This window comes from Corvus brachyrhynchos, unplaced genomic scaffold (genome assembly GCF_000691975.1).
Source record: "Corvus brachyrhynchos isolate BGI_N302 unplaced genomic scaffold, ASM69197v1 scaffold142, whole genome shotgun sequence".
Taxonomy (NCBI): Eukaryota; Metazoa; Chordata; class Aves; order Passeriformes; family Corvidae; genus Corvus; species Corvus brachyrhynchos.
Genome location: NW_008237226.1, coordinates 2,890,488 through 2,907,033, shown reverse-complemented (window position 1 = coordinate 2,907,033; position 16,546 = coordinate 2,890,488). Strand labels below are relative to the sequence as shown.

At 38.4% G+C, this 16,546-nt stretch overlaps 1 protein-coding gene and 1 long non-coding RNA gene across 4 annotated transcripts in view; both read right to left on the bottom strand.

Moving 5' to 3' along the window:
- Nucleotides 1-16,546, bottom strand: part of CDK14 (cyclin dependent kinase 14) — a 320,052-nt gene that overhangs the window by 288,366 nt on the left and 15,140 nt on the right. The gene's annotated exons all lie outside the window — the stretch shown is intronic.
- Nucleotides 6,817-16,232, bottom strand: LOC108445442. The gene is made up of 3 exons (XR_001860293.1): nt 15,298-16,232; nt 15,066-15,176; nt 6,817-14,868 (listed from the first exon to the last, which is right to left on the bottom strand). It is a non-coding gene; the product is annotated as an uncharacterized LOC108445442 (long non-coding RNA).

Below are 16,546 nucleotides of genomic sequence, written 5' to 3'. Positions count from 1 at the left end.
CCCAAACTCTCAGGCCCCAGGCTTCACCTGCTTCACACTTTGGTTTGAGCTTTGCACCCTGCAGTGGTGGCAGTCTTGGACTGTGATGGTACAGTTATTTCCAAGTCTTATTTCAAAACAAGCATTAGAGGGCATAAAATTATACAAAATTAGGCTTATTATTTCCATAAATTGCCCTTACATCAAAAACGTTCCAGGCCTCTTCACCCCTTTGCTTTTTATTCTTTTACTGATGATGAGGTAGTTTCCTGTACTGACAAACATAAAGCAAATTAAAATGTTCTTTTTTTCATACTGACTTCCACTACCTTTTATTTGCATCCTCACATACCTTTAACCCCAATTTAAAAGCAAAAATAGCATTTTATTAAAAAAATCAAAATGTAATGCTTTTTTATGTATCAGGCATTGCTTGTTAAATATAAGGAAAAGGGTAACTTTTTTCAAAACAGATTCACACATTTGCACCTTAGAAACTGTGTAGCCTGCTCGCCAAAATTAAAACATGTATTTGTACAGAACACAGGTAGCTACACATTTCTAAAACTGGGACTTATACCAGGAGAACCTGCTATCTAAACTAATGTCTGCTAACATGTTTTTTAAAAACTTTTCTGTGCCAGTGCTAGGTATTTACAGGTATTGTATGTCTATACCATAATAAACTTTACTATATGTAGGTATATATATCTTTATTCATTTACTCTCATCTAGATGTCCCATCTAAATAGTCAAAAAATACATATGAAGCATATACACATCAGTTGTAAGTACGTTTTGAACGTCCCCACCATTATAGGATTGACTTTGCAATAACAAATAGTTTACACTGAGCTGCTGTTGTGCAGACATGCTCTAAGGTAATCAAGCTATTTGGTAAAAAAATATACAGAATTTAAGAGTCAGCTTAAAAATACCTAAGTGTTGAAACAGGCAGGTAACATTAGTTTCTTTGACTCCTCCTCCCCAGTCACCTCATAAGAACAGCTGTAATGAAATTTTATCAATTCCTGCAAACTAACACTACATCAAAAGAATCTTAATAAGTATAAAAGTAACAAAAAGTTCAAATAAATACTGCCAAAACCAAACACCACTGTTTTGATGAGTTCTCAGAATAAATGAGAGCTGGCACCAAAAAGAAACTCTGAGATGTAGATAAAAAGCATTTTTTTTTCTCATTTTTATGAAGACCTAAAGAATTGAACTGGCTTCTTTGACTTTCTGCCCCAGCTGCAGAGGAGGGACTCACCACTCTGCTCCCAGCAGCAAGCAAAAGGCAGTTGGTCATCCAAAGGACTATTTTTTATCCTAGGTGCCAGTGCAAACAAACCAAACAAATCTAACTAAATAGACAGTAGACAACACAGAGACTGCACAAGTGGAAGACTACTTCTAACACCGCTGCACCATCACCCCAGGTTATAATGCAGTAATCAGCAAAAAATAACAGCTTTTGTAATCACAGTTTTGTGCATCCCAGTGCCACTTTTTGCTTTCAATATCAGAATGAGAGGAGGGACCTCAGCCAATTTTTTTTTTATCATCTGGATCTTAATGAAGTTTATGTCCCTGCTTGCTGTTAAATTACACAGATTAGTAACACATGAGTAAAATAAATACAATCCTTCACATGATTACATTTTAAATTACCACATCTGAGAGGGAAAGCACAAACAACATGCACTTGGCATGGACGGAACATTTGCTGCCCAGGTTTGAAAGGAGGACTTCTGTTCAAAAGCCTTTACCTCTTCAGCCAAAGAAATAATTTATTCAGCTGGCTGCCATTACATACTTCTCAATGGGAGAAAGTACCTTCTAACACCGTACAAATATGGTGGCAGTGAAATACAAGAACAAAGGATTATCTGGACTTACTGGTCATCAAATGCTTCTGAACTTGTGGCAGCATCTGACACTGATGCACAGAAACCAAGGATGCAAAGCCATGCACATGCACAGACTGCAACCCTCCACACTTCCACCCTGACATTTAGAGTCTGCCAACCAGGTATCTTAAAGGATTTTATATATTGCAGCTCCAACCACAACTTTATCAAATGCCTACAAATGTGACTGATCAGTGCAGTTATGGGAAAAAGGACGCTTCACTTAACCTTATTTGGAGTATATCCCGTTCACCTCAACGCTGCTTAGATCAGACACCAGTTTGCAGCTGCATACATTTATCAAGTGTTCCTATCAGGTGCTTAATATATATCCAAATCCTACTGCTAACATCATTTTAGTAGTTAATCAATCAAGCCTAAATGTTCCCAAGTTCAAAACCAGCAGCTGCTGTGGGTTGACACAGATCCAGCAATGAGCAGTTTGTTTAGGATTACGTACTCGATTCACCTCCACATCTAAGGATGCTCATGGTGCTATGCAGCAAGGGTCTCAGCACCATTTCTCTCCACCAATTAATTAGCTCATCAACTGAAGACAGCTCAGGGGGCATGGGATTGAAAACCTACCATCAAGATAAACTACTTTTCCTAGCAATCACTGGTGGAGACAATAAATGGCCTTGCCAAAACACAGTGTGCATCCCAATGCTACTTGAATACATTACATCACCCTCCAAATAGGAATGAGAAGCAGATCATTTGACTACCTTGATCTAGAGGGGGGAACACAGTATACAACCCCACAATCTACAACCAACACCACAGACTTGGACAGCCATCAAAAACTGGGTTTTTGGAAAGATAGCTGTTTTGATTCCACTTCCCTTAATAACATTGTATCAATATTTCTTTAGTCTTTAAAAAACGCACTGATTTGATACATTATTTGATTGAAAGACACATGACAACACAATCACAAGAACACCTTTTTCAAAGAAACTTCTTTTCATAAAGCAATACCAGCTCCATTTTGCTCAATCCTTGGAAGTAATTCAGAGGCAATTGCTTTGGACAGCAGAACAGCAACCTCTGGCATGACTCCCACCAGCTGCCTCCATTCACATTTAAACCACAAAGGTTGAAGGATATTTTTCCTCACAGACTTGTCCATGAATGGTATGACATGATTCAGAAAGGAAAAACCCAAAGAGACACACTATTAAAAGCCTCTCTATGCAGTCCCAACTAATAACTCAGTTTCCAAATCTTTCCCTGTGTTCTCCATCATTCCCTCTCCTGATTCTCTTACTCTGGTAACACTGCCAGGCTAGACACTTTTTTTTATTCTTCTCACTCTGCTTTCTGCCTTCTGTGCTGGAAAGGAGGCACTGTCCTATTTGTTTTCCAACATGCTGAGCACAGCTATAGGAGAATCTGCTTATTGCCTCAAAGTATTGCTCACTGATGGGCAAAATAAATGATAGTGTCCTGCACCTTCTCTTTCCCACATATTATTCCTTAGCAATGCAAAATAGAGCCTTTACAGCAGAAAAATAAAGCATTTCTTCTTCTTCTTAGAGAGGTCTCAGTAATACTACAAAACTGAAGGAAGTGACAGTAAATATCGTCAATCTTAGATTTTCTCTGCCATCCTTCTGCCACATAGAGTTTATTTGTATAGTCTGCAGAACTACTTTGGCAAATGTTTTACTTTCTGAGCATGCAGAGTTCACTTCAGATGGCTGACATTCCCCAGAAGTGCCAGGGAAGAAAGAAAAAGAAACATCTTGGGACTTCCCACTTCCTCTCAGCAAGACTGTCCCAAACCTCCTGCCCTCAAAAATATGTAACCACTATATTCTGTGTACTTTCCAGTGATAGAAAAGTGCTCCAATCTGCCTCACCAGTTTTAAAAAATGCTATTTGTGCTTAAAGAGGAAGAAGGAGCAAGAGCAAGAAGAAATTTTTTAAAAAACATTTTAAGTATCCCTTTAAAAAGCTTCATTTTGTAACTATTTAGTTCCTTTCCTTCCCACTGCTTGCTTTTGACATACAAATACAAATGCCATTGATGAAAGTCAAACAGAAAATTATATCCCTCTGCATGAAGCACTTTAAGCTAAAAAGACTTCAGAACCCCAAATTAACTATCTCTCCTCATCAGATCTACCAGACACAAGCTCTCAGGACCACAACTAGTAGGAAATTACACTGGTGAAGTGACATATTCTTACTCTTTTTTGCTTGAATCTCACACCCCAAAATATAATGAAAGCAATTTCAATTTATATTGACAAAACTACCTGCTAAGAAAACATAGGCAGCATTGATGATCAAACTGCTGATGGAATTTATTTGTTCTTATACTAATTTACCCACAATAAGTTATTAAACTACTTCCTTTCATGACATTTTGAAAACTAATTAACTTTTCCAGGTGTTTGACTATGAAGACCTTTTTCTCTAACACTGGACACTGAAACTGCCTGGAAGCCACCAACATGTGCTCTTCTCAGCTCTTGTTTTGATCTTGTAAGGGATCAGATTTTCCTGCCCTATTAGAAAATTCCACACGGGTTCAGATTTAATTTCTGTGGGCCAAGACATCTTTTTTCCTCTCAGTATCTTTATGCACCCCAACATTAATTCATTCAGATACCTTCTCACACCTGTACTGTCTACACACTACTGAATAAAGATGCCAACGAACCTGCAGAAACAACCCTGCTGCATCAGCTAACTTTAACACATAGATTTCTGATTATTCATGCATGTTTTGAAATTTGTTTAAATTCCCTTCTGGGCAGAGGTTCTTCAAATACAGTCAACATTTCTTTCTCATTAATTAATGGGAGCAATTTTTTACTTCAATATTATTTGAATAGCAAATGTTGAAATGCATGGGAAATGAGATGCTTTACAAAGACACAGGAATTCCTGCTCTTCTTCCTAGTGCACTGAACAGAAATTTGCTCATCAACTGCAGCTCCCAAATGAGAAGGCTCACAACATTAAAATAATTGAAAGAGTAAATCACCCTAGTAGATGGAGTGCTGACATTATTATGCCACATTCAGAGCTTCATGTTAAAACCCAATTCCTAGATCAAATGACATTTTTTAAGTACTTAATCACTTTTCAGTATAATTTTTTCTTATGTGCACTTACAGAACCTTTCCTAACTTCCCCTGCTTTTTCCATTTTTTACCTTGGGGATGATAAAATTCTGATTCACTTCATCTGAAAACCTTATTTTCAAGAAACAGATGATATTTCAGTAGACTACATCAAATCTAGGTTCTGTTTGAATTACTTCATCCTCTTGTATTTCAGTTAATTGTCTGAAGAGGAGGCAGTCCACCTTTCCAAATGACTCTCCAAGTTTCTGTTTGCCAGTATATCTAGTTGACCCCTCTAACCCAGCTTGTAGGTCCTGATCCTTCAACGGGTATCTGAAGCCATCTGTGGCCTTCCCCATTCTCTCTCTAACATTGACACCAATAAAAGATGGAGTGTACCCACTGCCAATCATCTTTTTCTTTCTATCTTTCTTTCTCTCTTTCTTCTCTTCCTTTCCTTTCTTTCTCGCTCTCTTTCCTTCCTTCTTTCTCACTTCCTTTTCTTTCCTTCTTTCCTTTATATATCTGACAGATGTTTCTAAACAATATACTCTCGTTTCCCCTTTATGGCAGTCTCCATATCAATGGCTCTTGAATGCAAGTCATTCAGCACATTAGAATCTACTGGGAAAATGGGCAGATATGAGAGTAAGATATGAGATATAAGATATGAGGTGCCATTATGCCAGAAGGCGTGAATGGACCAACTGTTTCTTTTTTGATCTGTAAACAACTACAGAGGTCCTGGACAATGTGTCTTTGCTAGACAAATGAAAGGAAATTAGGATGCTGTTCCTGATTTCAGTGTCCTGAGACCTTTCCTTTAGACTGTCCTCTCCCAGCAAGGAAATCCCACAAAGGTATAGAGTAAGATACCACATATCACTCATGCTAACAAAACCAGATACACAAAGATAAGATCCAACAAACACAACCTAAAGGTGTGATCAGGATATAAAAATTGATATGCACATCTGTCATGACATCAGTAAAGCTATACTCCTTTCCTTGTAAGATTAATATAAAATGTATCAAGAAACAGCAGTTATTATCAAAAGTTTTCATGTGCCACCAGACAGTTTAATGCCGTTTGGCATCATTATTCACTTAACAGTAACAGCAGAAAACATTTCTTTCATAAAACCCAGCTGTTCTGGGAAACATGGTGCTCTTAGAGCTCTCAGAGCAGGAACTCAAGCCTCCAGAGTACTGCAAAGTCAAGGTTAATGCCCTTTCAAAGCATTTAAGTACTGCTGTTTGTAGCAACGTAAACTGAACAACAAGGTATCGTGCGTTGCCCCTGGCTGCCCCGAGTTCATTTCCTTCATAGCAGCCCATCTGGTGCTGCTTGTATTTATGACCAGTACAGGTAACACAGCAATGTTGGCTGCTGCTGCTGGTGCTTGCACAGACTCAAGACCGTCTCTGCCTCTCACACTGCCCCCATGATGTAGGCTGAGGGTGGGCAAGAACTTTAGGTAGGCAAGGACACAGCCAGGACAGCTGACCCCAAGTGACCAAAAGGATATTCTGTGACACATAACATGATTATCAGCCATAAAAACTAGGGGTTTGAACTTTCCAAGGCAGCTGCTGCTCAGAGACTGGTTGGGATCACTACCCGTGGGAGGTGGTGAGTGACTGCCTTTGCATCACTTGGGGGTTTTCTTCCCTTCACTTTTTAAATGGTCTTTATCTCAACTCACAAAGTTTTCTTGCTTTTGCTCTTTCAATTCTTATCCCACTGCAAGGGGGAGGGGAGGGAGGGTGGGAAGGAGGGGTTGGTAGGTGCTTAGCTGCTGTCTGGGGTAAACCCACCACATAAGGTCTTCATTAAAAAGCTCTAATGTAAATATTTGTGAAACGTAAAGTTATCATGCTGCTTAAAATATATTGTTACAGACTTAAACACTCATCACTTGCTGAAATGAAATAGCAGAAGTATCACATTCTCAAACTCTACATATGAAAACAAAGTATTTAATACAACTGCAAGATCATCTGGGCATACTTAAGAACAAAAAGAGATTCTATATTGTAAAGTATTTCCAGAACCCCCATCTTGTAGGGTTCAGAACCCTGGATTACCAAGAAACATCTCTGTGAAAGGAAGCTGTTGTGCAGAGCACCTTTAGGAAGTGCTGCAGGTATTTTAAGTAGATTTTAGTAACTAAACAACCAGGGACAAAACAGAGCAAGTTTAGTATTTCTTCACAATAATACTGTAACTACAGTTTCTGTTCCAGTGTTATGCAAATATGGGCTACAACTGTAAATTATAACACTTCTGGAATGAGGCTGCATGCCAACAGAAGTGCACACCCTATTCTTTCTTTCTTTTACCTTTATATTTGGGAAGAAAAAAACATGTCCTTATAAAGGAGAGAATATTGGCTAATATTTTGGGCTTCTGTATTTCTTTAAATTCCAAGCAGAACTACAAGCCTCCAGCCTCCCTTGTTTTCTAGGTACTTTGTATATGATTATTTTCTAAAATATCCAAATGGGAGCCCAGACAAAACGGCCTACTGACGTTTCTTCCAAATTAATTATTTTCTTTCAGATGAACTTTTTGTATGCCACTTTTCTACACAGAGGTGTCCTATTGCATACTTATGAACTCATGGAAATGTTGAAGTTAATGGCAGGGCTGTCAGACCCCAAACAGCGGAAGCACAAACTGCACCACCACTGCAAAAACTCTACAGAGTGAAGATAAAAACTAATGTTATCATTTGAAAAAAAATATGCTAATTTGAGACAAGCAGTACTCTGAAGCATAAACACCAACATAAAGAAAAGAGGAAATGAAACTGATTCCACAAAAATAGACATACAAAGCAGAAAAATGAAGCTGACACATACAATAGCCTGTGGTATATTACTATGAGAGCTACAGGCAAGATAACTGAACTATTGTACACAAAAGATTCTGAAATACGGATGATGATAAGCACAACTTTAAAAAATATGTCGAAACTTATACATAATCTTTATTAAATATAAAGCATTATCACATACCAAGTCAACAAAAAAAAAACCCAGAAAATTAGCCTGGTCAAAAAATTTCCACTTTTTTTGTAGGAGCATAATGGTTTCTGGAAAGATGCCCTTAAGAAAGGATTTTTCAGAACCAAAATTGGACCTAGCTGTCTCCTCAACTCTGTAAAAGAGAATATTATCTGGTGATCACAAAACACAGCTGGGCTGTATGATATGCATGCTGAAACTCTATCAGCTTGTCTAGAGTGGGCTGGACCTTCTTTAAGGAGAGAAGAGAGGAGGCCTTTCATCCTGTTACAGACAAAAAAGGGATCTGAAATCTCAGTACTTTGAAGAATAGGTAAAATGTTTGTTTCCCAGCTCAAAGAGTAAGGCATACTACACTTCTACAGTAAAGGAGCCTTTACTCACAACTCTTCCCTGGTGTTAAACAAAAGAGCACATACATATATACACAAGAAAAATGCCCACAGTGGTATCCAAACTCGCAGGAAACAGAATACAAACAAATTAAAGCAACAAGTCCCTGTGGTCCCATCTGGAAATACTGCACAGGAAATCCAAGTTGTAAGGTGAAACTATTCTGACTAGGAATGCAAATAGAAATTAAATAGAAAACAGTTTAGTTTTAATAGAAAACAGTTTAGTTTTAAGTTCTTTTAAAATATTTAAGAATTTTCAAGAAGGTAGAAAGAAGACAACTTCATAATAAAACACTTGCTTTTCATTAGCATTTTTGTGAGGTTTGTAAAATCTCTAGAGGATGTGTTGCCTGAATATGAAGTCACATTTTGAATACTGTGTAAGTAATAAAACATCTTCCCCTCCCTCGGAAACACCCAGATCTGTCACTATAGTCCAGTTTTTCTTCACTGTTCTGCTCTTTACTCTCTCCAGGCTATTCTGTGATTGATTAGTCAGCAGCTCCAGCTCTCTTCTAAGAGTCAACTCATTTCTGCAAAAAGAATTATTTTCTTCTCTTCATTTATGCCAGGCATTTGAGTAAGATAAATCAGAAACTGCAAAAGATGAACCAGTACAAAGCCAAGACTACACCTGGAGTTTTGCCAGCAAAAGTAGCATTGTTTAACAAAATTACCCCTAAGAAACATTACCATGTCACTGTGATTGTTATGTGCCCCTAGCTCCAAACATAAAAATGCCAATATTGGATGAAACCACCCAGCCAGTACGCTTTCTATGTCTCTCAACAGATAAGCTCTGTGGTTTCTGTTGAGGGAGTGCACATACTCTTCCAGTGAGAGTCACCTCCAGATGTTTTCCATTTCTCCCCTCCTCCAACATCTGCTCTGTTGCTCAGACATGCTTCACTGTCCCACATCTTGGGGAAAAAACTCACCCCCACCCCAAGCCCTGCAAAGGCTTTTACCCTCAGAACCAGTCCTGAAGCACCTTTACTGCAGGAAGGCAGAAACAGCAACATGAAGCAATGAGGTCAGTTCAGTAGAGCTCTCCACAAAAACTTCCCTCTGCCAGCTTAATTCTTTTTTTACTCAACTCGTCCACATCATGCATAGTTTTGCGCATCTGTCATAATTCTCCTTGGTGGTCTTTTCCAGGCTTAACAATCCTACTATATTTGCTTTCTCCTTACAACACAGCTGTCCCATAATTGCCCTACTTAGGTTGTCCAGTTTCAGCAAAGCCTTTCCAAGAAGGACTCCAGAAGGCACCTTGATAGATTACCAAAGAGAGAGCAAAGAAAACAGTGACACCTTCTGTAAAGCCATGCAAAGGAAGAAACATTCTTGACTCCCTCTACTTTTACCACCCCAAGTCCTTCAAAATGTCAAGCTAAAATCAGAGAAGGAGCACGGCTGCATGTCTCTCATCTAGAAAAGCTGAGAACACACCAGCAACATAGCTGCTAGCTTCCTCTTCCAAATCCCTCTGGTTAACATGAGGGAAATAATTTGTATCAAGTAAAGACGGTAAAGTTTATATGCAATAGGTATAACAGGATTCAATGAGCAAGTAAAGACCCAACGTATCTAACACTGGATATCTGTAGTTTGAATGTATTTTGTTAGAGACAGAAATTAATTTATCCTGCACTTGCATTCATGTTTGGCTACAACAGTTTTGTATAGCCTTAGAATAAATACCAAAAATTCCCTTTTACTTGAAAGCAGATTTGTGTTTATTACTTTAAAAGATTGAAAGTCATTATGAGTATTTCCAATATCCTCTGCTACTTCTTGAACATTCGCTTCTTTAAAACCAGCCAATTTTTTAAAATTATATATAGTCAAAGATGAATGCAGAACGAGATAGAAAACTCATTTTCTTAGAATAAGCCTAAAGAAGAATTCATCTGCTCATATTAAAGCATAACATAACAGGACTTAGTAGTGGGGGAGAAAAATGATGGGGGGAGATACCTATGCATGCATCAAAGCTTCACTTTAATAGGTAAAGAAAACAGGTATCAGGCTGAAGCAGCATTAAATAGAGACTTCATAAGGAAAACTTAAGTATGGAAGAATTTTAATTTCCTCTCCCAAGATTTTTGTAACACACCTTTTTTCTTCCAAAAAAACCTAAACTAAACCTGAAAGACCAGTTTACATATCTGCTGTGGCTGCAAGGGACAAAAAAATTTATGACATGACTTGTACATTGTCATGTTAATCACTTCTGCACTTCTTGTCAGCAATCAATCAAGGCTGCTAACATTTACCTGGGCAATAACTATTGTTTTCAACAAGAAAAATTACTACCTTGTGCCCATTTTTCTTATTAAGTATCATTTTACAAATTAAGGCTTTGATTCTACGAGTATGCACATTTTTGACAAGTTCATGTATTTCCCTGGAAGCTAGTGAGGCTCTCAGCACACAAAGCACAGAGCACTTCATGATTTGCAACAGCTTTACTAAGAATTTAGGAACCAAATACTAAAATCTACTTCAGTTAATAATATGAATCCAACTGAGAAATACATGGTAACTTGCTTATTAGAAGTTATTTAAAACTCTGACCCCATCTAGGTTAGAACAGTAGGTTTTTGAAATGTGTTTTTGTGACCAAATTCAAGACATTTCTCAGTCTATCTGAAAAGGGAGAAAAATAACAGACACAGCAGAAGATTAAAGAGGGATAACAGAAAACAGGGAATGATGAATTTGAGGACTCTAATATTTAGGCCCTGCCCGTATCTTCCTAAGTAATAAAAAACCAAACAGTAATCAATACTAATTTTCAAATCAATCCAGAGTAAACAATAGGTTTATAGCTCACATTAGTTCTAGAGAGACCTTTATGATGTTTTTAGTGGCACAGCACATTAATTAGAAATGTCAAAATGCACCTCAACATTGGTGCTTTGTTTTCCATTTGTCTCGGTTGTTAACTTTGGCCATTAAGACAAAAAAAATCCAAAACCAAACAAACAGCAAAAAACCCCCTCTGCTTTAATGACCACAATTCACTAACCCATAGCTGATTTTTCATGATGTGTTTTGGGATTAATTTTTTAGTATTTTACACACCAATTAACTAGTTTGGGAGAAAACCTTCTCCAGGGGACCATTAATTAATTACAGACATATTGTTTATTAATGCATATTTTTCTTTTCCAAAACTGTGCAGCAAGAGTGAACATAATTTACTCCCTTCTCTTAAAAACTTAAATTAATAATAAATCTGTTTTGCTGCACACTTAATTATGGCCCAGTTTTAAAGCATCCCCCACCTTGATCAAGCAGGAGCCTAAGGGTACCATCTTCTAGCACAATGCACACAATCTTTTGAACTATTCTACTGAAGGAGTTTGGTGCTCAGGACAGAGCTTCATGAACAAGTTTGCAAGATGCACATCATCCTGCTATTACGAAATGGCAACAATTCCGTATGTATGCAAGCTAATACAAGGCACTTCACCTCTTAAAGGGCAAACTGAAAAAAAAAAAAAGGAGTAAAAAAGTAAAATAGTAAAATATGTGGTCATGTGCCAGTCTTAGGCAGAAAAATGAAATAAAAGTATGCCACTCTTTCAGAAATAGAGGTCATTCAGCTGTGCTTTGTTGATGTTGACAGCAGCTTTATGCATAAGCAAAGAACTTACAGGTACAACACAGCCTTTTCAAATTAAGAATATAACCCTATTATCATCAACTCACAGACCCCTTCCTAGAAATCAAGCATTAGACCCCGAAGTGTTAAAGCCAAAATTACAACCAGGAGTACTGTTGACAGCCAGTATGATGAAATGAGTAATTCTGGCTAGACTCTGGTTCCCCAGCTTTTTTTCCACAGGATATTTCTTAATGATAATGCCAATTCCAGAACTGGAAACATTGCAGGAAGAAGTCCATAAGCAGAGCAATTCACCATAAAAAGCACTTAAAGGCCACATTTCAGATCAAGAATTGAGAGGTTTCAACTAGCCTGCATTTGCTCCACACAACTCCATATAAAGTTAGAAATATATCTAAGGAATAAGTAAATGTCAAAACCAAGGAAAAAAATTGCACACAGCAGTAGTAAGTGTGATGGGATACTCCCCCTTCCCCTAGGTTTGTGGAGGAAGAACTACATGTTAAGAAAAGCACCTCCCTTCCTACCCTACTGCCTAAACCCACTACTAACCAGAAAAAATGTTCCTCACTCTTCTCTAATGCTGTCCCTCTCCAGCTTTCCTAGTGTCCTTTTACAAAGAGAATACTCAAGACATGGTGCAGAATTCCCTTTATTTGACAAAGCTTATTTTTGACTCTGACACTTTTGGCAGCAAATGTTTCCTCTTTCCAGAAAAATCAATCTGGAGCCCCAAAATGACTGCGCACCCGCTACGAAGGAATAATTCCAGACAAAAGATGCTTTATTTCTGTAGGAAGCATGTGGTTCTTTTAAAGGTTCATAAATACAGGTGGTTTCCATGTATAGGTTACTTCCTCAGAGCCTCCTGTTTTTGAAACTAACCTCTCGGAAGCTTTTTTTTAGCACACATATTATGCATATTAATAAAAGCAAACAGGAGCCCCCTTTTTTGTAATTCCTCATGGAAACAGTTGATAAGAGGAAAAGCTACAGATGCCTATAAGAGGAAAAAAATTCAAACTGCAGCAATAAGATCTGTGTTGCTTGCTCCTGAGTACCAAGTGTTGGGATTTGGGGAGGGAAAGAAACAGAAGGACTTTTCCAGAGGTGTCTTTGGCAGATGAGCAGTGGATAGGAATGAGTTTCTAAAGGTAAACATGTTATTACATATGTTTCTAGAGAATCTTCCCATTTAGATTTCTTCTAAGCTTTTATAAACAAGTGGTTCAAAAAAGTATCTCTTATAGTCTTTATAGCACTTGGACCTCAATTATTTGCAGTGTACCATATGGAATCACATATGAAGCAAATCACTTCTCCTTACAGAAACAATTAGAATATTATAGGTGATCACATATGACAAAACTAACAATAACTCAATTGCATGTGACACAAGCAATGCGAAAAGCTTCCAAACAATGCAGAAAGAAAGCAGCCTGTAAAAAAAGTTCACGAGTCACAGAATGGTGGAGGTTGGAATGCTCCTCTGCAGGTCATCTGGTGCAACCCATCTGCTCAAGCAGGGCCACCTAAATCACAGTGCACAAGAGGGGCAGGTTGTCCAGATGGCTTCTCCACAGATGGTGACTCCACCACCTTAATGGGAAACTTCTCTTTCTGCTTGGTCACCCTCACAGTGAAAATGTGTTTCCTGATGTTCAGAGGCTTTCAGTTCCCTGTCTCAGTTTATGCCCACTGCCTCTGGTCCTGTCACAGGGCACCACTGAGAAGAGCCTGACTTTGTCTTCTGTACTTCCTCCCATCAGGCATTGCTAAGATCCCCCACTGTACCTTCTCTTCTCAGTCCCAATTCTCTGTCATTCCTCACAGGAGAGATGCTCCAGTCCCTTAATCACTTCAGTGGCTCTTCTTCATGTCTTATACTGAGGAACCCAGAACTGAACTGTACTGCAGATGTGACCTCATCAGTGCTGAGTGGAAGAGAGGGATCACCTCCCCTTCACCTGTGGGCAACACTCCTCCCAGTGCACCCCAGGATACCAGCAGCCACCTTTGCAGCAAGGGCACATTGCAGGCTCACATTCAACTTCATGTCCACCAGGATCCCCAGGTTCTTTTCCACAAAGCTGGTCAGTTCCCAGTGTAACAGGTTCTAATAAACAGGGTGGTCTGAACTTGGAGACTGAGTCTCTTTTTTTACTCCAGGTGAAATTCTGCCATCCGAGTACCCAGTTAAAGGCCATAGTAAGTGACACAGGGTTTATTCTGGATGCTGCTGTCTCTCGGAGTGGCTCATACCATTAGTGACACACCATGAGTGCAAGTTATGTGGTCCTGAGGCAAAATGGTGATGTTGTGAATGGTGACAGTTCAGTCTAACTTCTTCCTGATTAAGTATCTATTTGAAATCTTGAAGAAGGCTAAGAAGCAAACTCAGATTGTAATTAATATATTCCAACTGAATATCTCCCATTCCATCTATGTTCCTTGGCACAAGGAAAAAGAACTACATTTTCCATTTTTTACCTTCCCCTCCAAGAGGCCTTCTAATTTTTTTCACAAGCAGTAGAAACTGAACAAGGAAGATAGCCATGGCATTTTGCCAAATCTTAACAATAAAACAAACCCAATTCACATAGGCTTCCAAGACAAGGGTCCACTCACAGTAGAACATCCAAAGTCTTGCATCACCACTGAACCCCAGGAGTCTCTTGAAATCACCTCCTCAGCAGTGAGTATTAAATATACTCATGAGCCCGGCTGGGTCCCAGGGGCATAGGTTCACACTGGTGTCCTCTCTGAAGCTTAACTGGCAATACCAAAATGAAACATCACTTTGACTGTAAAAGTCTACGTCATTTCTGCCCCACCTGTGGATGAATGAAATAATTACTGCTGGGAATAAACCTAACAGAGCATCTCAGTTAGAACACTGCCAAAATTCATGTGTAAGACAGAACTTTAAGAAAAAGAGTCTTGTGCTCCATGACAGTATTTGTTCAAATATAATAGAACCTTTTTTCTTTTTTTTTTTACTTTTGAAGAAACATTTTATTGAATATCATACCTTTTTTGTTGTTGAATATCATCACAAATCTCGTCGTTTGAGCCCATTGTCTATATGCCCATGTAAAATGCATGACTAAGCATTGTCTCCACACCACTGAAAAAACCTGTTCTTAAGATAGAAAAAATATATATGTAATCTAACTCTAGTTACTGCAAACTTACTTTCAAAGATAAAAATACCATTTTCTTACTGATTTGAACAGAAAAAGTCCTGAAGTGCTATAGCATACCTTTTTAAAGGGCAAGCAAATTAGGCACTTCCTTTCATCTTCTCAGAGCTTCTGTCATGCTTTGATGATGGCCAGACAAATCACATGTAACTGAGCCATACCAGAGTAATAACTAACTAAATAAGTGAAAAAAAAAACCAAATCAAAACAACACAATCACTTAAGTATTTCTCCAGATGCAGTCCTCTAGTTTCTGGAATTCTGTGCGTCTCCAAAGTCATCAGGAGATGCCTCTAACAAACATCCTGTTTGTATCTGGTTCCTCTCTGTGCCTGAAGAGCTAAAATAAACCATCACTGCTTCTTTCTTTCTTTTTTTAAACAAAAAAACTTTTTTTCCCTCCAAACCAAGCAAACCTGCAGTCATCAGAGACTTCCCACATCTAAACAAGCCAGGACATGGTAAGAATGATAATGAATTTGACAAATGGAACTGGCATCATTCTTCGATTGGATAAGCTAAAAAACCTTTTTCTGAGCAAGCATAGATTGCTATTTTAACTGTAAAACTGCATCAGTAATTGGCATCGACAAAGGAGAGCAGGTTGGACATCATTTAATAAATCTGTCTGTTTAGAAAGCCAATAAATAAATGAAAGCCATCAACCCACACTTTGTGTGGCTTCTGCCAGTGCCAGCAGCCTCCAGCAGCCCACAGCCCTCTCCCTGCCCACTCCACCCAGGACAAGAACTGCCACCCTGGCTCTTCTCCCCTGCAGCTGACTCAACAACTGGCAAGGAGTTCAGTAGCATCCTTGTCACTACAGACACAGTAACAACACCAGCTTAAGAACAGGACAAATAGCATGAAGGCATACTGTGAATGTGTGCAATTACACTGAGACTAAGCTATAAATGAAAACAGGCACAAACAGGAAAGAAAAGGAGGAAATCAAAGAAGTACATCTGTGCCTACGTGCTAACCAACAGCTACAGGCACTGTATTTGAACTATGATGCAGCTTTTGTCACCATACTGGTTAAAAGGAAGTAGTTAAAATGAAACCAGAAATTGTTATAATAAGAGGATAAGTAATTACAAAAGATAAAGGAAAGGATGGACATATCATGGAGGGATATGGAGGGAAGGGACAGATGTGTGCACAGGTAGTTTAAAAAAAAAATAAAATAAAATAAACCCCAAATAAAACAACCAAACTTAATAAAAGAACTTGCAAAAAAAGTAACAAGTGAATATCTTATTTCTGTCAGAAAGCAACAATAACTGTTAATGGAGAGATAAAGATAAAA